This window comes from Lontra canadensis, unplaced genomic scaffold (genome assembly GCF_010015895.1).
Source record: "Lontra canadensis isolate GAN:19392208 unplaced genomic scaffold, GSC_riverotter_1.0 scaffold3, whole genome shotgun sequence".
NCBI classification, from domain to species: Eukaryota; Metazoa; Chordata; class Mammalia; order Carnivora; family Mustelidae; genus Lontra; species Lontra canadensis.
This window is the reverse complement of record NW_022630997.1, coordinates 25,700,794-25,724,114: the sequence shown is the minus strand read 5'-3', so window position 1 is coordinate 25,724,114 and position 23,321 is coordinate 25,700,794.

The following is a 23,321-nucleotide window of genomic DNA, read 5'->3' as shown; positions in this document are numbered from 1 at the left end:
TCTTGCCGTTTGCGACCAGGTGGATGGAACTAGAGGGTATTATGCTTAGTGAAGTAAGTCAATCAGAGAAAGACAACTATCATATGATCTCCCTGATATGAGGAAGTGGAGATGCAATTTGAGGGGGTTGGGGGTAGGAAAAGAAAAAATGAAAGAAGATGGGATTGGGAGGGAGACAAACCATAAAAGACTCAATCTCAAAAAACAGATTGAGGGTTGCTGCGGGGAGGGGGGAAGGGAGAGGGTGGTGGGGATATGGACATTGGGGAGGGTATATGCTACGATGAGTGCTGTGAAATGTGTAAACCTGGAGATTCACAGACCTGTAACCCTGGGGATAAAAATACGTTATATGTTTATTAAAATAAATAAATAAATAAATAAATAAATAAATAAATTAAAAAAAAGAAAAGAATCACAGCATGGAAAAATTCAATATGAAAAATTCAATATTGAAAAATTCAATTAAGTGAAATTAGCAGAATATAAAGCTGTGTATAATCAAAAGACCTCTGTTAAGTATTCTCTCTCTCTCTCTCTCACACACACACACCCCACTACTTGCCAGAGAGAGAAAGAGAGAAGGAAAGGGATAAATAGAAGGCTTCTCTTAAATACATCATCCAAAAATAAGTATTGATATTTATATAATGACAGTTTTTAATTCTAATTTTAATTTTAATTATTTAATTATTTAATTCTAATTTTAATTATTTCTAAAACTTAGTCATGAGTATTCTTAATACAAAAATACTAAAGAAGCAACAAAAACCCATGCTATCTCCTAATAATTCTCATGAGCCCGAAGCAGATGACCAGAAAACTAATCTAGCAATAGATTACGCTTGATTGTTGATTTTATTGGTGGCTCAGTAGGTTTGCCACTCCCATTTGACAGTTTAACTTAAACGTCTTCCATGCCTTAAAGCAGAGGAAAAAATATGAAGCTATCAGTTTTTAAAAAGCCATCCTTACAGCAAAAAAGTACTTTACAGTTTTCAAATCCTTTTCCCAAAGAAGACAAGGCCAGCTGGATCCTGAAAGGACCTTTGAGTAAGCAAGTCCCAATGTTAAAACTTACAAAAAAGAGCAGACCTCACTCTACATGCTTGAGGTCAGCATGACAACAGACCTCACCTTCTAATAGCCCAGCACTGAACTAAGCAGAATAGAAGTTGGCCAGGATCATGGGGTTAGTCAGCAGTGAGATCAAGGCCCACACTTGGACCAAGTTCCTTTGATGCTGAACCTGGCACCCTTTCCATTAAGCTAGCAGAATAATCAGATGGCCATTCTGTAAGGGACACATCGGGGAGAGGAATTTCCTTTTTTCTGAACTGCACTGGGGCTCTTGGAACACCTAGGCTTCTGAGCAGACTAAACTTGGGATTAAACATGTAGCCATGTGTTTGTTACATCATCTTTGCAAGTAATATTTTAAAGCTATAGTCTTCCTGTCTGTAAAATAATGGTAATACCAAAACCCATAAGTCTAACATAAAGATTAAATAAGATACGTAACACGTGCTTGGTGCCATATGACCTTGGGCACGGCTGTTATTTCTCGTTGCTGCCACCCACCACCCAACTGCCCCAACCCCACTGACGCACAGGCACAGATTTGATTCAAGCCTGCGTATCTTCCATTTACATTCAAGAAAACAGAGTTAAGCACCATCCTGCAAAGAATGAAAACCTAATACTGTCATACAATGGGCATAAATCTTAAAAATGTCCACCTTCCCTAGACATGCTCTTTAAAGTCTGTACACTTGCTAAAAAGAGTGCTCAAGCTCATATAGACCATCAAATCTCTTCTGATGTTAAATATAAGAAATTACTTGGGTATGAGAGCATTCAGTCATACATTCAGCTTAAAGAATGTTAACGGAGTAAAACGCTACTTTGTGCGTGACCAGGGCCCTCTGAAGTCTTTCATTTTTATTATTTTCTCTTTAAACATGGAAAATCTGGCTTGAAGATATGCAATGAGAAAATGCACATATATTTTATTTTGTCACTCCGAAGGCTTTATACTAAGCCTAAAAGCTTTTGGCTAAAGTGCAAAAACACTAGAGACCCATTTTGAATAGCAAGAGAAATTGAAAGGATTTCAACTCATCTGCAGTTGTCGTGGCTGGCAGGAGGTACCTTTTTTTTTTAATTGATTTTTCAAATGCATATAAGTCACCAAGCTTGTAGATTTCAACCTTGCCAATAGAGGATTAAGCAAACCTTCACAAAGGAGGAGACTTTTCAAAAATCTTAAGTGACTTAGACTCTCGATTTGAAAATGGGGAGACTGGAGACAGTGACAATAATTGTAATAGAATGAAGGGTCCCAAAAGGATTTGAGATAAAAGGCCGACTCTTAACTACTTGTATGAATATGGACGTGAGGCCAAGGAAAGACTTCATTTCAACAGCCTCCTGCCACAAAACTCTTGCTAGGAGTTTCCAAATTGGGCTTGTTTGGTTTCTTCCTCTTTGTCCACATCTGTTAGCTTTATAGTGGGAATGTGTGAATGAAATGTCCAATAAGTACAAGGGAATCTGTTGCAATGACTCATATCTCAGAGGAACCAATCCTTTGAGAGTCAGACTTCCACTAAATCAAGGCTCCTGCAAGTCAGTGTGGCTGAGTAAAGCCCTTTGGTGCCTCCACAATCAGTCATTCAAACACAAAAGATTCCAAATTATAAGGTTAAACGTGAAGAAGTCCAACAATTCTCTTTACCATTTATGGTTACTCTTTTCCTTTCCTTGGTGCTATCTCATGTTAAATTATGAACAGATACTTTTTCTGATTTTGAGGATACCCTTGTTGTGCTGGTTCCCTGTACAGAAACTGTCTGCAGGTTGGATCAAAAAAAAAATATATATATATATATATGTATATATCCAGTAGTACTATATGTATGTACTATATATATATTTTTATATATATATATATATATATATATATATCCAGTAGTACTAAACCATATGTTTTAGACAGGTAATATAATCCATAAAAAAATAGTTATTGGTTTTCTTGCTCTTCTACAATTCTTTGTTCACCTCTCAATTAGAGCACTGAATAATATTGCTGTGAAATTATGCTAAATATTTCATATAAAGCATATAAAATATAGATTCTATAAAATGATGAGTTTTACACTGTATTTTAATTCCCTGTGTATATGCCTATAATCCCTGAAGGCAGAGAAGGAGTTTCTTTCTTTCTTCTAGCTTCTGTGCCTACAAGAGTGCCTGGTAGAGCAGGCATTCAACCAACATCTAAAACTTATCAGTGTCACTTGGAATCTGTCCAAGATATCTGAATTGGTTTCCTCGTGTTTGGTGTTACTGGTTAGATACATCTCTCACATAGGAAGGAAAGTTTTGAGACATTCTATGATTATCCAAGATCAGTCAGTGGCAGAGATGGAAACAGATCTTAGATGACTTTTTTGATGTCCTGAGAGCATCCCTTCCACACATCATCCTATCTTCCAACAACCACCTGTCGTAATTAACTTCATGGTGGCCTAGTTAAACAAATAATGGCAGTGGTTGTAAACAATATAACATGCTTCTGAAAGTGTTTCTGTTGGAGATACCAATAAAAGAGCTGCTTCTCATAAATTTAGCTACCAAAATTAGTTATACTAACCCATAAATACAGATATAAACATTTGATTGTCAAACCAAATACTGCTAATTTCCCCAGAGAGAAGAATAGCTTTTTGGTCTAGGAGAAATGCTCTCTCTTTCCCACTTCTCCTGGGCTCTCAGCCAGTTTTTTCTCAAATCTAGCACTCCTCAATAAGTCTAAGGATTTGAGGTGGGGGAGATGTAAGGGAAACCAGAATTTCTTATAGGCTAATTCTGTTTTCTATACCTCCTATATCTCCTAAGACAATAGAGCACAGTTATACATCTGCTTAAATGGAGAGAGGACAGAATGTGGGGTATAGGTGGAGAGGTGGCAAGAAATCCAAGAAGAAAAATAAAATGAAGTTTATATCTCAAAACATTATCCACATTATATAACATATTTCTAATCAGGAAAAAGTATGATTACTACAGCAGGAACATGAATAGAAAATGCACACACACACACAAAAATATGTCCCATCTCTATATGCAAAGTAATCAACTTCACTAGTAATTAAATAAATGCAGATTGAATTGTTTTTTTGGACTCTTATGAAAAGATTAAAAAGTTTGATAAGAAATTATATTGGAGAGAATAGAAAGGTGTTCCTGTTAATGGACTTCAAGGAAATTTTTTTAAAGTTATGTTTGAAAAGCCTTCAAAATTTGTATTTCTTTTGACCTAGAAATTACATTTCTATGAATTTACCCATGAAAAATAATCACACTAAAGGACAAAGAGATTTGTATGAAGATGTTCATAACAACAAACCAAATGCCCACCAACAAAGAATTGGTTTTAAATACAGCCTTTAGCATGCAATGGTGTCTTCTGCAACTGTTAGAAGTGATGCTAGTAAGTTAACATAGACATTGATAAAACAATATTATATTCTACTGTGACATTTAGACCCAGATAAAAAGTTTGAAAAGCCATGTAATATGAAACAAGATTTCTTAAAATTCATTTGAGATAGTTTTATTTTCCTCTTTGATTTTTTTAATTTGGTTGTATTTTCTGTGATTTCTAAGTATTTATTATTTTCATAATTAGACATACTTTAAAGATTACAGTCATTCACATTCTAGAAAGAAGGAGAAGGAAGGAAAGAGGGGATGAAAGGAAAAAGAGAGGTATTTCTTCTGATAAAACTAGAACGACATCTCCTAAGTCAAAGATTTGACAGCAAAGAATGCTCACAGGGAGCAAGTAACAAGATCAGCAGAAGTGATAAGATCTTCAAAGGGACTCTGTCTTTCAGCTCCCCTGAAATTCTTCTCTGTGCTTAAGGGCTACTGGCCACATGGTAAAACACTGTAAAGGGGTCACTTCTGCCTCGGATACCCTCATATCATCATATCGGCCTCGACTTTCTTCTTCAAGGGTTCCTCCAGGAGCCCAACCTCAGCTCTTCTTATGAATTTCAGCTCAAAATTCCCAGAACTGCCTATTACTTCTTTCCATGTTCCCAGCTTTGGATGTATACCTCTATTACCTGTCAAAATACATATATCATGATATCTGTTAAATAGCGACTGATGCTAGTGAGTACTATGATTTAATTACAACTATTTTAGCATTCTCTTTAACTTTTTTTTTTTTTTTAAATAAGGGAGCATGTTAGGCGCTTTTGGAAAATAAATATCAAGCATGGTTGTTACACTCAAGTTTGGGATGCCATAAATAAAAACAACTAAGTAATGCCAGAGATTTTTAAACCTAATAACAGCAATGGGAGCTGTATCATGGTACAGTATGTATTTTAGTCAACAGTGGGGTCAGACAAGTTGGAGATGTGAAGGTCACAAGACCTGAGTTTGAGACCCAGATCTGCCACCTTTTCACTCAGTCAAGGTCTCTCAATTCCTCTGGATCTCAGTTTATCAATAAATTGAATACTGTAATACTAATAGTGTCCTTATGAGATTTAAAGAGATTAAGTATTTGTAAAATACTGTATCCCTGGATATAGAGCCTTAATACCCTTCAAAACAACCATTTACCTTATAATACTCTACGTGATCAGCTTCCTGATCTATCTCTATGTTAGACAAATGCTGTTCACTTCTCCATGCCTTGGAGAGAATACCTGTGTTAAAACCAGGCAGGGAAAAGGAACCCGAGGCATAGAAGCAGCCACATCTAGTCAGAGAGCATCAGTGGTCCCTGCACCCTGGGAGATACTAAGTCATTTCTCTGAGTGATAAAGAGTATCAGACTGAAGATTTCAGTTGAGTAATACAGATAAGGCCAACACTATAGAACACTTCCCCCCCCTTTTTAACCCATGGTCTCTCAGTACCAAGTTTTCAGAAGTCACAGAGAAGGCAAAGCGGGACAGTCCCTATTTTATTTCTGTTTCAATCTAGAAGAAAAATATTTCAGAAAAACATTTAAATTATTTCAAGGGTTGAAATTGTGTCCTCTCTTGTACTTTCCCACTTAACTGAATTTTGCCTTTAAAATGATTCTGAAATCCCCAATTTACAGAATAAAAGGTCTGATTTCTTTAAAAATGACAAATCTTTCAAATAGTGGATGTATTGTAGAACTAGTTCCCTCCAGCCTTATCAAGATATAATTGACAAAAATATATATATTATCTAAACTTGATGAGTCAACACACATAAATACTGTGAAATGATTACACAATCAAGCTAACACACACCCTCATCCACTCACATAGTTACCATTCAGGTGTGGATGGTAAGAACACTTAAAGTTCTACTACCTTAGCAAATTCCAGGGGCACGATGCAATATTATTACCTACAATATACAATCTACTACCATGCTGGATAGTAGAATACCAGAATTTATTCATCTTTTAATTATAAGTTTGTACCCTTAACTTTGAGAGATCATGGAGAATAGGGGCACTGCCAGGTAAGTAGAGATTGGCAAATAATATATTGATTTAATTTCATATTTTTAAAGATTTATTTATTTTAGAGAGAGAGAAAGAAAGAAAGAGCAGGGGGAGGGGCAGAGGGAGAGGGAGAGAGAGAATCTCAAGCAGACTCCCTGCTGAGCACAGATCTCCAAGCTTGATCTGAAGACCCTGAGATCATGACCTGAGCCAAAATCAAGAGTCAGACGACTGAGCTGCCTAGGAACCTGATACATTAAGAGGGGGGAACAAAGGGCAAATTCTGCAAATTACAGATTTTGTGAGTTTGTAGTTAAACCATAAGAGAATCCTAAACTGCTTTGGTATTAGGCAATTCATAAGCCTTTAGAACATAATCTTACGATCAGTGGCTTACTGCATGTCAGTTACATTGTGATTGTAAGAGATCGTAGGCTTAATTTATGTAAGTCTGTTAGAACGAGCAAGAATACTTTGCGTTTAACACTTGCTGATTTTCAATCCACTTTCATGGTATTTCTTAAAACCTCGTAACAGCCCCCTAGGCTAAAAATGGGTTTTTGTTCCAATTTTTATTCAAGAGGAAACAGATAAAAGGTAATTAAGGGTTACAAGGGAGCAAAGCTAATGAATAGAAGAGCCAGAATGTCAGTGTCCCCGCCACTGCAATCACAATTCCTCTCCAGGGGTCAAATTCACAGATGTGAAGACCTTAGGAGGAACAACTACCGTGTGATTTTTTGAAATGTTTAACAGTGGTATGATTCATTTCACAAACAAATACAATCCCCTTCAAGAGTCAAACTAACAGCTAAGTGGCTGAGAAGTAGGACAGATCATTCTTATATTGGTAACCATTCAAATCCCTGCATCTCTAAAATCCTAAATTAGAAGTTTCTGTAATGCTTCAATCAATCAAAAAGACCAGATTTCTCCCTGGACATTCGCTATATACTATAAATTGCTTAATTTACGAACGATTGTTAAATGAATTGACATTGGAATGACTTCAACTTAAGTAATCACTGACAATTTCTATGTGAGTTTTAAATCTTTGTTTTCTGGGTTAATTGCTTCTTTTCTGGTTTTTATCATAGTGGAAGGTCATGATTTTGAAAATTGGCTATTATTTTTCCACTTTTTTTAGGCAACTAATCAGGATGCAAAGATAGGCTATGATCCACCTAAAATTTCTGTATCTGTTTGACCATTCTATCACTTCTAATTAAGCAAATCTTCAACTTAAAGCTATTATTTTCTTTTTTAAAAAGGATTTATTTTATCTGAGAGAGGGAGGGGGGAAGGAAGACAGAAGGAGAGAGAGGGAGAGAGATGGAACATGTGCACGTGTGGCAGGGAAGGGCAGAGGGAGAGAAAGAATCTCAAGCAGACTTCCCACTGAGCATGGAGCTGGATGCAGGGCTCGATCCCACAACCCTGAGATCAGTGACCTAAGCCGAAGTCAAGAGTCAGATGCTTAACTGACTGAGACACTCAGGTACCCCATAGCTATTTTTTTTTTCTTAACTGATATGACCTCCTTTGCTAAATGCAGATAACCAGCGGATGCAAAAAAAAAAAAAACTCCACTTCGTTTTTAGAACCCTGCTGAAAAATCTGATTGCAATAAGTTTCTTTGATGTTGTTTTTTTTCACCTGGTCTTGCATCTCCACTACTACCATGGCACTCCCTGACACGCACACGTGCGTGTGCTTGCGCCTGCACGACGTGCACACACACACATGCACAGAGTTCTACAGTCCCATTTTGAAGGTCATGTTTAAGGTCATACAGGATTTAGTCCTGAGCATTTAAATTAGGCAAAATCACAAATCAACAGTCAGTGAAAAACAAATATTTGTCCTTTTGCCTCTAATCCTATGGATATTTCTTGGCTTTTCCCCTTTGGGTTTTTTTTTTTTCTTTTTTCTTTTCTTTTTTCCTCCTTACCCAATTACAATGCAAAACTGGCTCTGAATGTTCTTGGCTTGGTTCCCCATGTGAAGAAGTCCACTTCCCTATTTCTGAATTTCAGTGTTTATCAGGACACTATTGACTATTTTTTCCAGGTTTTCCCTATCTAGCCACTCCATCACCAGCAAAATCAGCTTCCCCAAACCAACCCACCATGTCAGAGCCTATCCCTGGTTCATCCCTTTGGAGAAAGAGAAGAGGGGCAACAGAGCAACCATGTAAGAATTGATACTTTGTCAAATCTTTCCTTTCTAAGGCACAACCCACTCCCTCCAGAAAATTAGATGAAGCAATTTTCTTGGATGTCTTTATGCCACATTCATGGTTTACTGGTTATCACTATGGAAAATTCAGCTGGGACAAGGCTGACCACAGGCATTATATTTCAATCATTTTTCAGGGCCTAATTTTCCCTGACACAGCAAGTAAAGGAGAAAAGTTGCTAATGTTAGCTAATAGGTCTATTTAATAGGCAGTGAAATGTAGTAATGTCATTTTCTAGGAACCAAAAGATGTTCAGTAGAACTGCTGATTAATAATCATTTGGGGGCAATACTGAAGTATTTTGCAAAAAAAAAAAAAAAAAGGAGACAGTGTTTAAAAAAGGAGGTTATGGTGTTGGTAGGGAAAAGCTCCCCATTTGCGAACATATCTAATGGGCATAGATTTAATCCTGAAACTAAGAATCTGATTTCTAGTACAAAGCTACAATTCCTATAAATATGGCCAAAACAGGAATGACTCAGGTTATCAAAAGAAGGTATCTTTGACCATTAGACCTACCTCCAAAGGCCTGCCACTGGGCCATTAATTCAAGCACCTGAGACTAATTTACTTGGCTTTAGAAATTCTTGTCTGTTAAAATGAGAATAGACTTGGTTGCATGTAGCATATTAAGTCAGATTTGTCATTAATGTCTTAGACTGAATTAATTTATCAGATCTTTCTTTAAATATAGGATTATGTTTTAATTCTTTTTGGAAGAATAAAAATACAGGGCAGTGCAGAACACTGCAAGGGAGGGCCATGGAAGACAGCCTTTGTGGAAGGGTATGGAGCAAAAACAAAACTGAAGGGGTTTGAAATACACAAGTCTGCTTATGATACATGGATTTTTTTTTCAATAAATATAGTATAGTACTGTAGGTGTATTTCTTCTTATGATTTTCTTAACATTTTTCTGTAGCTTACTTTATCCTTTATAGTATATAATATAGTATAAAATATTATATATATATATTACTTTATAGCATATAATATAGTACATAATACAGATATCAAGCATGTATTAACTGTTTGTGTTATTGATAAGGATTCCAGTCAACAGTGGGCTATTAGTAGTTATTCTTTTAGGGAGTCAAAATTTATACATGGATTTTTGACTGTGTGAAGCTGTTGGCACCGCTAACTGCCCCACCATTGTTCAAGTGTCAACTATACTCAACTTGGTCAAGCAGCAGGAAAGCAGCCATTGATAATATGTAACAATGTCTGTGTTACAACTAAACTGTAACCACTGTAAACAGACAAACCACATTTGACCTCTGGGCTATAGTTTGCTGAGCCCTCCTGGAAAGACCTACACAAGCCTTATTTTTACATTTAGATCCCTCACCTCATGTAGATAGTAAAGCAGAGCAAACACTGGGTTTAGGAGAGCTGACCTCCCCTTCTGCCCTGACTCTAATGGCAGTGTTGTCTTGACTAACTTCCTTAGGTGACTGGCCTCCCTGAATTGTCATGAGGAAAAAGTAAGCACCAGTCTCTTTCAAGGTCTGAAATCTTTAAATCTATCCTTGAATGCTTAGGTAATTCTCATCAAACATGTTTTCTCAAGTTGTGAAACCTCAAGAACAATTTCATCTTTGTCAATTATGAAAGGCTACACTTATCACAAAGATCACTGGCATGGACCACTGACCAATAACCATGATTTTATTAGAACATAGTACACTAAAAGGAAAAACTCAGTGAAAGAACTTTAATGGCATAGCAACTCTATTTTTGCCATTTCAGAGTTTATCAAGCTCCCACGTCGTTTGTTAAAAAACAAAATTTGAATATCTCATTAGCTTGAGAGAGTGATTCATAAATTGGGCAGCCTCCCATCTAGAGGAAAGCTCCATCAAGTGGCAGAAGAAGAAAAGTTTTTAAAGACGGAGAAGCAGCAGAAAAAGGAAATTCTTAACAACAATAACAAAAAAGCATTGTTTTAGGCAAGGTCGTCCTCCTAGTATTGACCAGGACACTCCAGTTAGGCTGTTTAAAGTTTACTATTCTGGGGGATTGAAACTGTGATTAGGTTACATATTAAGTCTTGGTTTATTGATGTGGGGCCTTAACACAAGTGACTCCATTTTGGACCTGTGGTTTTCTTTTTGACAGGCTGCATATCTCAACTGAAAAGTATTAAAACTTTTAATATGCATTTCTTTTGAAACTAATTTTCTTAACAGTTCATTGAAATATGTATTTTATTAATGTGGTATGATTATTTTATTTTACTTGTTTTTTATTTTATTTTTTTAAGATTTTATTTATTTATTTAATAGAGAGAGAGATCACAAGTAGGCAGAGAGGCAGGCAAAGAGAGAGGGGGAAGCAGGATCCCCACTAAGCAGAGATCCTGATGCGGGGCTTGATTCCAGGACCCTGAGATCAAGACCTGAGCCGAAGGCAGAGGCTTAACCCACTGAGCCACCCAGGTGCCCCTTTGTGGTATGATTATTTTAAAGTTATTCTAGTTAACATAAAATATTTGAGAAAAGGAGTTAAAATATATTAATGAAAATGAAGATAGAAATTTTTAGAAAATTAAATGAGCTATCATCAACCATAAATTGCATTAGACATTAATGGTTGCTATTTAGAGCTAATAAATACATTCATTTTAAATGTATTTGAATTTTCAATATACATTAATAAGATTTATAATTGAATCCTTCAGAAATTTTTCTTAATGATAAACAGAAGAAAAAAGTAAAATCATGAGTTTCTTATCACTGAGACTATTCAAGAAGCAACTGATGGGTGTTAAACACATTATTAAGAAAATGTGTACATATTAAACCAATAGTTAGCATAGGGAGGAAGTAATAAACATTAGAGCAGAAACAGAGAAAAAGATCAGAGAAACTAAAGTTGTTTTTTGAAAAGATAAACAGAATTGACAAGCTCTTGGCTAGACGAAGACTCAAATAAGATCAGAAATGAAAGAAGATATTGCAACCAATGCCACAGAAATAAAAAGAAGAAACTGATAAATTCCTAGAAAGATACAATCCACTAAGATTGAATCATGAAGAAATAGAAAATCTGACCAGACCAATAACAAACAAGAAGATGGAATCAGTAATCAAAAGTCTCCCAAGAACAACAAAAAATCCAGAGCCAGGTGGTTTTATTACCAAATTCTACCAAATAGTTAAAGAAGAATGAATGCTCATCCTTCTCAAACTTGTTCAAGAATTGAAAATGAGGGGACTCCTGGGTGGCTTAGTTGGTTAAATGTCTGCCTTTGGCTTGGGTCATGATCCTGGGTCCTGGGATCAAATTCCACATTGGGCTCCTTGGTCAGAGGGGAGTCGGCTTCACTCTCTCCCTCTGCCCCTCCCCCTGTGCGTGCTCCCTCTGACAAATAAATAAAATATTAAAAAAAAAAAAAGAATTGAAAAAGAGGGAGCACTTCCAAGTTTTACAAAGTTGGCAATACCTTCACACCAAAGCCAGACAAAGACCCTATAAGAAAACTGCAGGCACTTATCCCTGATGAACATAAATGCAAAATTCCTCAACGAAATACTAGCAAACTCAATTTCAGAGCACATTAAAAGGATCATAAGAAATGTACACATGGCATGAGGGTTTGGCATCACCAACCCTGATGATAATTTCTAGTTTTATAAATTTATAAAGCCAAGCAAAATGTAAATCCTATTTCCTGAATATATTTACAGAAGTTTATAAAAAATGTTCTTTGTGGGCAAAATATGGTAGAGAATACTCAACAGAGGCTGAGACATGAATGAGAAAAAGAAAAAGATACAGACCTTTTAAGAAAGTGAGAACACACTGTTATAGATTTTCACAGAGGCAGTAACTAGAAGGTCCAGACTCCTGAAACCCAGCTGGTTGCTGGCAGACCTGACACTAGAGCCTATACTTCTTAGTTCTTATTCTAGGCTTCTTTCCACTTTGCTTACCACTTTGAGCCTCCATAAATAGAGAAAAGTAACACAAGAAATAATAGAGATAAAGTCCAAAGGTTATGCTATAAGCAGAAAATTAGGGCTTTCTTCAAGATGTGCAGAGAGTTAGTCAAAGTACCCTGCCTGAAGGAGGTAAAAGGAGAAGAAAGGGATATAGGAAATGCAAATCATCCCAGACCAAGGGAGGGCCAGGCACTGATGCTTCAAATCAGTAACAAAAAATTAACTGAAGAGGAGGACAGATTTATATATTCCCTTGACTTGGAAACAAAAGAAAAATGTAAGAAGTCTAGTTCTTTCATGTATTCATTCATTCACCAAATATTTCTTAACACCTACTATGTGTCATTTGCTGGGCCAAGTCCAGGAAACATGATAAACAAGGAATGTGTGGCTCTCTCCCTCCAGGAGCATACAGTCTGAGAAAGGAGACAGGTGTCTGGCCTAGCACTAGCGAAAGTGCAAGAGCAATTTTAGAGAAAGCAGAGTACATGGGAAGAGACTGACCTAGTCAGGGAGTCGTAACACAAGACTTGCTGGGGAGGTGGTATTCATCAGAGTCAAAGGGATGAGTGAGAGTCAAGCAGGCAGAGGAGGTGGAAAAGAGTTCCGGAGGAGGAAATCATTCTCTGCTCCCCTCTCTCTACTTCTCTGCGGACCTAACATAATTGGTGCCCTCTCCTGTTGGGGTTTCACGACATCACCAGCCATGCTCTTTCCATCTTCTACGCAGGCTTGGCCTCTGTACAACATCTCATGGAGCTCAGCCTCACAGTTCTCTCCTGTCTACATTCTTACATTTGGTGATTTCTACCCAGATCACTAGCCTGATTTCCAGGCCTGATCTTGCCACTGAGCTACAAACTAATGTGTCCAACCATAGATTTCAAATGTGTTGTTTAGCAGACATTTCAAACACACTATGGCTTACCTGGGGTAGCCCTCCACCTATCTTCCATTTTTGTGTGTTGAGTATACAAGCTCTCTGGGAACACACTAACATTAATAAGAGGAGCCAAGGTGGGTAAGGAGAAGGAGGGAGAAGTGTTTAAACTCTGACACAAAGGATGAATAGTATTATGGCTATGCATTGAAAGAGAAAAACAGTATTTCAAATCAATGACACTCTGCTCTAATTTTACCTTATTTGGTCTCTTAATAATGCCTTAATAAGGCATAGGTGAATTTTAAAAATTCTTTTTTCTTTTATATGTAGTCTAAATTTTCATAAAAAATTAATCATATTTATTCTTAGTAATGCAGTAATCTTTACAAAGAAACATAAATGAACCTGGATCACTGACATCATCACTGATACCAATGACTCCAGGGACAGGCATGAATTCCTGGAGACTGGACTTGGTTTTGCATGGTTCCTCCACTCCATGTAGCTGGACAGGTACAACCAAAGATCTCTTGCGGCAATCTGACTGAGTCATTATGAAAACAAAAGACAGCAAAATGGTTTGCTAACTTTTTTGAATTCCTAGGTCTATGGCCTTGTCCTTCAGTTAAAAAAGGAAAAAAAAAAAAAAGATCCATTTTTTAACCTAGCCACATCCTTCACTGACAGTTTTTTGTTGCAAATACAAAATACAATAATGAGAAGAGTGAATAGTTCAACTCTCAGACTGATTTATAATGACAGTTTTCTGATACAAGGGAAATGAAGAATTGAGCAGATTCTGTGAAGTGAAAATCCCCAATTATGTTGTTCCCTTGTATTAATTAAACAGGTGCCAGGGAGTTTTCAGAGTAGAACCTCTGAGACCTCTGTTGTATGGAATTACAGTTGTTAAATGTTGTGCTCTTCTCAATGCAAACATGAATATGAATCCTGATTGAGCATCTACCAGGTACAAAGTGTAGCCCTGCTTGGACTCCCGGAAGAGTTGTTACTCATCCTGACGCGCTTCTTGCATTTTACCAAATTTTTGTTTGTTAAGAAAAACAGTCTGCTTGGAGGACTTCCAATATTTATCAAATACACTAAAGAAGTTAATTGAGAATCTTAGCCCAATTCACTACTGTTGCCCTATTCCAGGGTTCACAGAAGAAAAATACTTCGACTGGGTTCTGCATGTATCAAAGAAATGATCCCTATTTTTAGATGAGGATTTAAGGTTTCTCAGAAACCGGACCCTCTCTTCCACAACCAGGAGTTAAACTAATCGAAGTTTGTGACGTCAAAACCTGCAACTTTTGACAAAACCTCACTCTTGATTTCCAAAATCTAAGAAATTAATCACTATTTTTTCTTAGTTAACCCTGCAAATGCCTGAAAATCAACATATCTACAACCAAACTTGTCATCTTCAACAAAACCATTCTTCCGTTTATATTCTCTGCTTCTTTGGAGGAATATCCAGTATCTCGAACCAGAGGCCAAGAAATTATCTTAGAATCTTTTTCCTTGTCCTTCATGTTCAGTCCACCACCAAGTTCTTTGAATTCCTCTACCTAAATATGTCTAGAACCCTTCCTTACCAGCTCTGCCACTCCAGTTCAGGCCCTCATATCTCATCTAAACAACTGACTACAGCTTCACTAAGATCAGTTTTTCTTCTAGCCATGTTCCTTCCTCCCCATCAGATCATCATACAGTCACGGACGCCTGTGTGCCATTCAGTCATGGGATTCATCTTTGGAAATCACTGCTACCATTTCAAAGTTCTTTAACAGCTTCCTGTCCCTGCAGAATATTAACTAAACTCCTTTGCCAGGCTTACAAAACCCCTTATGATCTGGCATCCTGCCTCGTCTCCCACCAATCTTAACCTGTATGTCCCTGACCACTTTATCTTCTGATTCTCAGAAAATGTCTTCACTTACTCCAGTCTCCAGGCCCATATGCATCTGGCTTATTCTTTGCATAGAATCCTGACCCCAGCTCGCCATTCCATGAAAGTCTCATTTACAATTCAAGTCTAAACTCAAAGTATTTGCTGTACAAAAATTCTTTGACTCCCAAGATCTCACAGTCTCCTTACCCTCTCTCTACTGTAGATATCAAAAATATAATAACTGTCCTTTCATAATGATTTTTTTTTTCTTTACAGGTCTGTCTCCTACTAGGTTATGCATTCTTTGATGTTAAGATCCTTATAACATTACCACTTACAACATTGCCTGACATGTGGTCAGTTGCAGCATTTTTAGGACATTGATATGAATGAATGCATGTTTATGAAAATACAAGGTTGACTTGAAAAAATAAGGAATTATTTTTGCCTCAATAGCTTTCCAGCTCTTTCACCTGTTATTATTCCAGGAGCCTAAGTCACCTTGGAAATTGGACATCAGAATCCTGCCTCTTGGTTAAGTTCCTTCAAGGTTGTTTTGTGGCATTTCTTGCAGAAAGGGGCAGGAGCAAATGGCAACAATAGATGTGGGAATGCAAAGACGGATTTTGTCTTGGTCACCTCCAGAGTCCCTTTCAGTTCAGCAATGTGTCTCTGCTGAGGCAAATACATGTTGTTATTAATGAATGATTTCAGGTCATTTATCAGACAGACAAAATGACTGGATTTCATCAACACAAAGATGGAGGTTAAGAACAGAGTGAGGAAAACCACATGAAACAAATCTGTGTCCTCCTGTGAAGAACCAATCCAGGGTTTGCAGAATATCAGCTTACAAAATTAGAATGCTCTTTATGCTGTCTTTATATTGGAGATTTGCCCACTGCAGGGCTTACTTAGTTGAGTGTGAGAAAAGGGGATATGCCCAGCATATGGAGGCTTCCAAACTCACATGAACAAGACCAGAAATGGACATTTGAACTAAAATAAAACCAAAAAGAAAAGTGACCCAAGTCTTTTGTTTTATCAGGCCAGACGGTTCATATTACATCCATTACTACTTGCTAATTTATTTATTCAACATCCCAAATGTTTTCTAAGCTGTCATGTGAAAGACCAAATACTACTAGAGTTAGAAAAGACCTTAGACGCCATGTGGCTAGGTGCTTCGCAGACAGGGATTTCTGGTACCCTGGGGTTCTGATGTGGTACTTCAGGGACCAAATAGGAGGGCAAGATCCAGCCCCTTTTCCTTGCTTCAACTCCAACACCAATCCTCTTGCCTGTCACATTTTTTTGTTCAGTTAATGGAGTCTCTCACATGACTTCCTCTGGTAGGGATGAAAGAATTCTGCTTAAAAGTTTAAAATACTCTGTTATACCAAATTCCCTTGACCTACAGAGGAGGAATCTGAGGCTTGGAAAGGTAAGTGATTCTTCACTGAGTAGCAGATGACCAGGACCTGCCTATTCTTTTTTTTTTTTTTTTTGGACATATAAAATATTATTTGCTTCAGGGGTACAGGTCTGTGAATCATCAGTCTTACACAATTTGGACCTGCCCATTCAAACACCAACTAAAATGAAGGCAATATACCAGACAATATTGTCCTATCTTGTCATCAGTCCTCATCTGGAAATGGGATTCATATTGACACATGCTCCACAGAATTGTTTTGAGGAATAAATGGGTTAATCATAGGAAATGTCTAGTATATAGGTAATAAACACTCAAAATATGACCTGTTATTATGGCTCATTTGCGGTTTTAGTGAACTCAGAAACCTCAGGGTTAGCCAACATGGTAGTTTCCTTCCAATGCTATAACAGACTGTTACAAATTTAGTGGCTTAAAACAGCACAAACTTATTATCCCAAAGTTATGGGCATCAGAAAGCCAAAATGGAGCTCAACAGGATAAAATCGAGGCTAAGGTCCTTCTAGGGACTCTAGGGGATAATCCTTTGACTTTTCCAGCTTCCAGAGGCTATCTGCATTTCTTGGCTTCTGGTCTCTTCTTCCATCTTCAAAGTCAGGAAAGCAACATTATCCCATCTCTCTCTGGTTTTGACTCTCCAGCCTCCCTCTTTTACTTCCTTCACTTAAAAGAATCCCCATGATTCCACTGGGCTCACTCAGATAACCCAGCATAACTTTCCCATCTCAAGACCCTTAACTTAATCACATCTACAAAGGCCCTTTTCCTCTGTAAGGTGTACATTCACAGTTTCTAAGAATCTGAACATAGACATCTTCAGAGGACTATTATTCTGTGTATGATAGACAAGTTATGTAAATAGGCAAGAATAGTTTTGCAGAAGAGGGAATGGTGTGGACTGCTTACCTAAAGCAAATCATATTACTAAAAAATATTAAAGTAGACAAACCAATAGATCTCAGACCTGACTTGCATGAAAACACTGGTTTGGGATCCTGCTCTATGACATTTCGTAGTTCAGTTAGACCAGGTCTACATGAAGCAAAGAAGAAAGGTGGCAACTGCCAGAGTCGGTGTTACCTAAGAACCCTAGATAATTTGAGATATTTTTCTCATAATGAAACAATGTAAGTTTCCATCCAAATTCATGCAGTCTGCTTCCTACATGTTTTCAATACCTGGCCGTGGGAAATGACCCAGTTTTTATCTCCCTTTGTTGACTATTTCAAATTAAACTCTTTAGCAGCCAATAACCATGGGAGACATACCAACAGGTGCTTCATCCTGGACCCCCATTTTATGTCTTTTTTTTAGCCATTACACCTGGTTGACTTGGAGATACTCCAGGGATGGCATCTGTTACCACTGTCTCCCTTGAAATACGGGACCACGGTTGTTGATCTGCAAATGTTGATGAAAACCCAAACTGTATTTGTCGCTGTTTTCTCACAGCTTTGCCACCATATGCTAAATCAAATTACATTTCACAGTCCGCAGTTGAAAGAAATGAAGAAACAGTCAATGCAAAGACATCTTCCTTGGCACCACTGGGGAGGTAAAATATTAAACCTGCCCATCTATCTTCTTTATTCAGTCTGGTTGTTATTGTTGTTAACATGGAAAGTGGTTTTTTAAAATGAGCGCTGGAGGGAATGCAAGCTGGTACAGCCATGGTGGAAAACAGTATGGAGGTTCCTCAAAAAAGTAAAAATAGAATTACCTTATGATCCAGTAATTCCACTGTTAAGTATTTGCTTCCTAAGTAAATGGAAACACTAATTCAAAAGGATACAGGCACCCCTAAGTTTATTGCAACATTTTTTACTATAGCCAAGATATGGAAACAACCCAAGTGTCCATCAATGGACGAATGGGTAAAGAGGATGTGGTACACACACAAACACACACACACACACATACACACACACACACACACACACACGCACACACGGGAATGTTAGCCTAAAAAAGAATAAAATCTTGCTATTTGCAATATGGATGGATCTAGAGGGTACAATGTTAAGTGAAATAAGTCTGAGAAAGACAACCATATGATTTCACACATATGTGGAATTTTAGAAACCTTAAAAAAATGAACAGAGAATAAAAGAGATAAACCAATGAACAGACTCAAATATAGAGGACAAACTGATGGTTGCCAGATGGGAAGCAGGTAGGGCATGGGTCAAATAAGTGAAGGGGATTAAGAGCACACTTACTATGAATTTTGAATCATTACATTATACATCTGAAACTAATATAATACTAGATGTTAATTATACTTGAATTTCTTTTTTTTTTTTAACGAGCACTAGAGGCTCCTTCTTCTGAGTGCACCCATCAGTCACTAAAATGTAGATTTATTATCATAAACAGGAGTTTGGAGCATGAAAACCAAGAGTGTCCTTGAGGCAATGACCTTGAGGGAAGGAATAGCAAGGAATAAGTAGGAAGAAGAGCAGTTAAAAAAAACAAACAAACAGATGATGAAATCATCATGTGTCCATATGCATGAGAGTAGGCATGTGGGAAAATAACTAGGGGTGACTGTCAAAAGCCTTAAGAGGAAAAGGTTGGTTTTCATCCATCTCTTACTGTTATCTGGGTTAGAGCACTAAAGGTAAAAGAGTCTAAAGCCCATGGAGTCATTAGTTTATGAATCATTATTTATGCAACAGATGGAAGGAAACAATTACTGCCCTAGTCCTTATTTTCAGAAAGGAAGCAAGCTTCCAAGCACGGAGTCTTACCCCACTGAATCAGCTCTTTCATCAAGAAAGCTAAACCTGTCATGGCCACTGGGACCAAGTGGAGAAGATGCCAGTACAAAGGAGAGGTAGGCAATTGCTTTTTTTTGACTCGTACTGTATATATTTCTTCCTGCTGTTTTAACAAATTACCACAATCCTAGTCATTTAAAACAATGGAAATTTGTTATCTTATAGTTCTGGAGGTCAGGAGTCTGAAATGAGTCTTATGAGACTAAAATCAAACTGTGGATAAGGCTGTGTTCCTTCTGGAGACTCTAGGGGAGAATTGGTTTTCTTACTTTTCTCTATCTTTCAGATAGAGACTTGCAGTTCCTTCCTCTGTCTTCAAAGTACATCACTCCAACCTCTGCTCCTATTGTCATATTTCCCTTTTCTAACTTAGACCCTCTGGTCTGCCTCTCTACAGACCCTTGTGATTCCACTGGACCCACCTAGATAATCCCTGATAATCTCCCCATCTCAAAATCCTTAATTTCACCACATCCACAAAGCCCCCCCCTCTTTTTTATAGATAAGGTGACGTGTCCAGAGATTCTGAGAATAGGGAATGTGGGGGGTCATTTTGTCTAGCAGACAGGTTTGTCAAAGAGGACTTTATTCCAGAATGTACAAACCCAAATGTCCACAGAAGGCAGACAATATAAATGATTCAACAGACCAAGGAATGATGGAAAGGGAAGTAAACCAGAACACAAATAGTCTTCTAAGGCTTTCATATTTGAAAAACCATATGTAATTACCATGTGGCTAAAAAATATTTAAAAAAAGAGGTCTCTGGTTCATGCCTGCTGATTTGCAGCCATTGTTTTAAACCAAATATTTGCTCTGTATTCAAAGAGCCTCTTCTGCCATAAGAAAGGGAGACCCTTTCTGTTAAAATATCCACACCATGCTGCAGCCAAATACACACTGCCATGAGTCTATAAAAGGCTAAAAAGAATATGCTAAAAAGAAAAATGAGGTTTAGAGGCCCATGTTAGTGGAGAGCCTCACCAACAGCTAATTGGAATAGGCCAGGAAGAAAGCTGACACCTACAGGAAATATGGGATTTATAAAAAAAAAAACAAAACAGATGGTGACCCTGTTCCCAGCAGGCTCAGAAAGAGTTCTCTGGCTTGGAGGCAGATGAGAGCCTGTTAAGTCGTCTGCAAGAACTGATGGCTCATCAATTTCTGCAAGTAGCCACTGTGACATTACAGCATAAGTTCCAAGGACACAGGCAGAGATGGTAGCAATGCCATGTTTTTGCTGGGCTTGACCTTAGAGAGTTTCAGCCAACTCCTGGGGTTTGATGTGGGTTATCAGGGACAGGGGGATGGGGCATCACCTTGTGAAGATGTGTTGAGTATTTGGCTATGGTAAGAATGGACTTCATCATCGGTCATGGAACTCTAGGTTTGCAGACACTCTGAAACTTGCATCAAAATCAGGGTACACATCAAAGGTTTCTAGAGGTTTGGAACAGTATTTAATACATGGTAGCAGGGAGGAACAAAAAGAGGTATTGTCAGTGGAGGAAGACAACTGGGGCAGCTCATGCATGAGTAGGGGGGGAGACCAATTAAAATTCATATAGAGAAAGACATGTCCTTCTATTTAAAAACCAAAGGCAACAAGCAAGCAAGTACATGGATGTCTGGTTATGAAAGGGAAGACTCTGTGCTTGTCTGGAAGGGAGAAGTTGAGTCAAAGACAAATTTATTTGCATACAAAACGAAACAGAATATAAATGTATATGTGGGAGAGAGAGGAGGAAAACGAAGGGACAGAGGGAGGAAGACACAGACAAAATGCTTTACTGAATGATTTGTACTCAGTAGGGGTGAAATTACAAATTAGCTTTTTCTGTCGTTCTATGCGACTGCCTTCCAACACGTTTTGTCAATCATCTTCTTGCCTCTGGATGAAATCTCAGAAGACATACACAGCTTCTCCTGTCACTCACACATACTAGTGAATAGTCTAATATAAAATGCCCGGTTTAGTCCTAATAGCAAAGCTTTATTCTCTAAGTCAAACCTCTTCCCTCTTCTCTTGCATCTTGGGCTGGTGGAGGCATGGAGAGCCTCAGCAGGGAGGGAAGCTGGGTCAACTTCCAACTATCATTCTTGTTCTCTTCTACTCACCAGGCTATCTGGTTTTCCAGGGTTCAAGAGGAAAGAGAGAGGAGAAAAAAAAGATATAGCCTGGCTGGTATGGTTACCCTTGACGTTGGTGGCCACCCAGAAAGACCCTTTCCCCCGTTCCCCTCTCCCTGCCTACTGGTCTCCACCTATGTGGGGTCTTCAGAAACCCCCATTACTGTGCATTTCTCCCCTGCTTTTCCCACGTCACAGGAGATACCACCTCTGTCCCCTCTAGCTGGTTGCTCATGACTCTTCCAACAGCCCTAGCATCCGGGGTCCACCCTGTACATGCTCCCCATCATGGGCTCATGAGCCCTCCAGGAGATCCTTTTGGGCAGAAGCTTTCAAGGTGGCTCAAGTTCAGCTCCTACATCAGTACCTACCTGGTCCATATCTAGTAGAGTGGACCATTTTGAATGTAGCCCTGTGTCCTTGCCCTCCTGCTACAAACTATTCCCCTTAAGCACTTTCCTTTATAAATTTTAGGTATAAATCAGGTCCCTCAATACCAGCCGACAGAGGTCAAGCTCTGCAAGTGATTTCCTAGAGCATCCCTAAGGAGAGGAAATCAGAATTAAACACCCCTCTGCTTGTTTTCTATACTTTCCTGAAGTTACCCACAGACTTAACATGGCCAGTATAGATGGCTGAAAACCTACTGTTCTCAGCCTTTGGAATCTCCCCAGAACTTCCAGATAGAGGGAAAAGCAACAGTTAATTTCCTGTTATATACATGATAGATACATATATGTATATATGTACGTGTGTGTGTATAAACATATACATATATGTATGTATCTCTCTCTCTCTCTCTCTCTCTCTCTAGGTAGTGGCTAGCTGCCTGAGAAATAAGGAACTGGATCTCTAGAATTCAAGGAACAGAGGTGAGGGTAGAGCAGTAGTTTCCTACAAGAAAACAACCAATAGCTACCAAGAAGAGAGCTGATTAATAACATTGGGGAAGCAAGAAATTTTATAACAGTAATGACTGGCAGCTAATTTTTAGTGGTTTCTGAGTCTGAGCAGAAATGCCCTTCACTATGCCCAAGCCTTCAGGGCAATTCTGTCACCATATTATCACTGAATTAGTGCAGCATTGCTTTGGATAAGAAAGAAGACGAGTTTTCATGTCCATTGAGGAGAGAAACACAAGACAGATTTGGAGCAGGCAGCACTGTGGTGAAGTAAAGGTGGGAAGTTCTTAATGACCGAGCCAAAACAAGAAGTTACAAGCAACCTCAGGCCAGAGTTAGCCCCTCTTTGGGGGAATGTGCTGAAGTACTGAGAATCCTGGACCTCTGGTTATTTAAGTTGGAAGCTTGATTTATTTCAGTTCAATGTCAAACAAGATGGTGCCTTCAGAAGGCTGGAGAGTTTGGAGATAATCAGGGCACATGTAACTAGTAGTCCCTGTTTTTTAAACTTTCTAGTATAAATTGGAGGTTTGAGGGTTTGATCAAACTATGAAAAGTTTCTATTAAATAGCAATATAG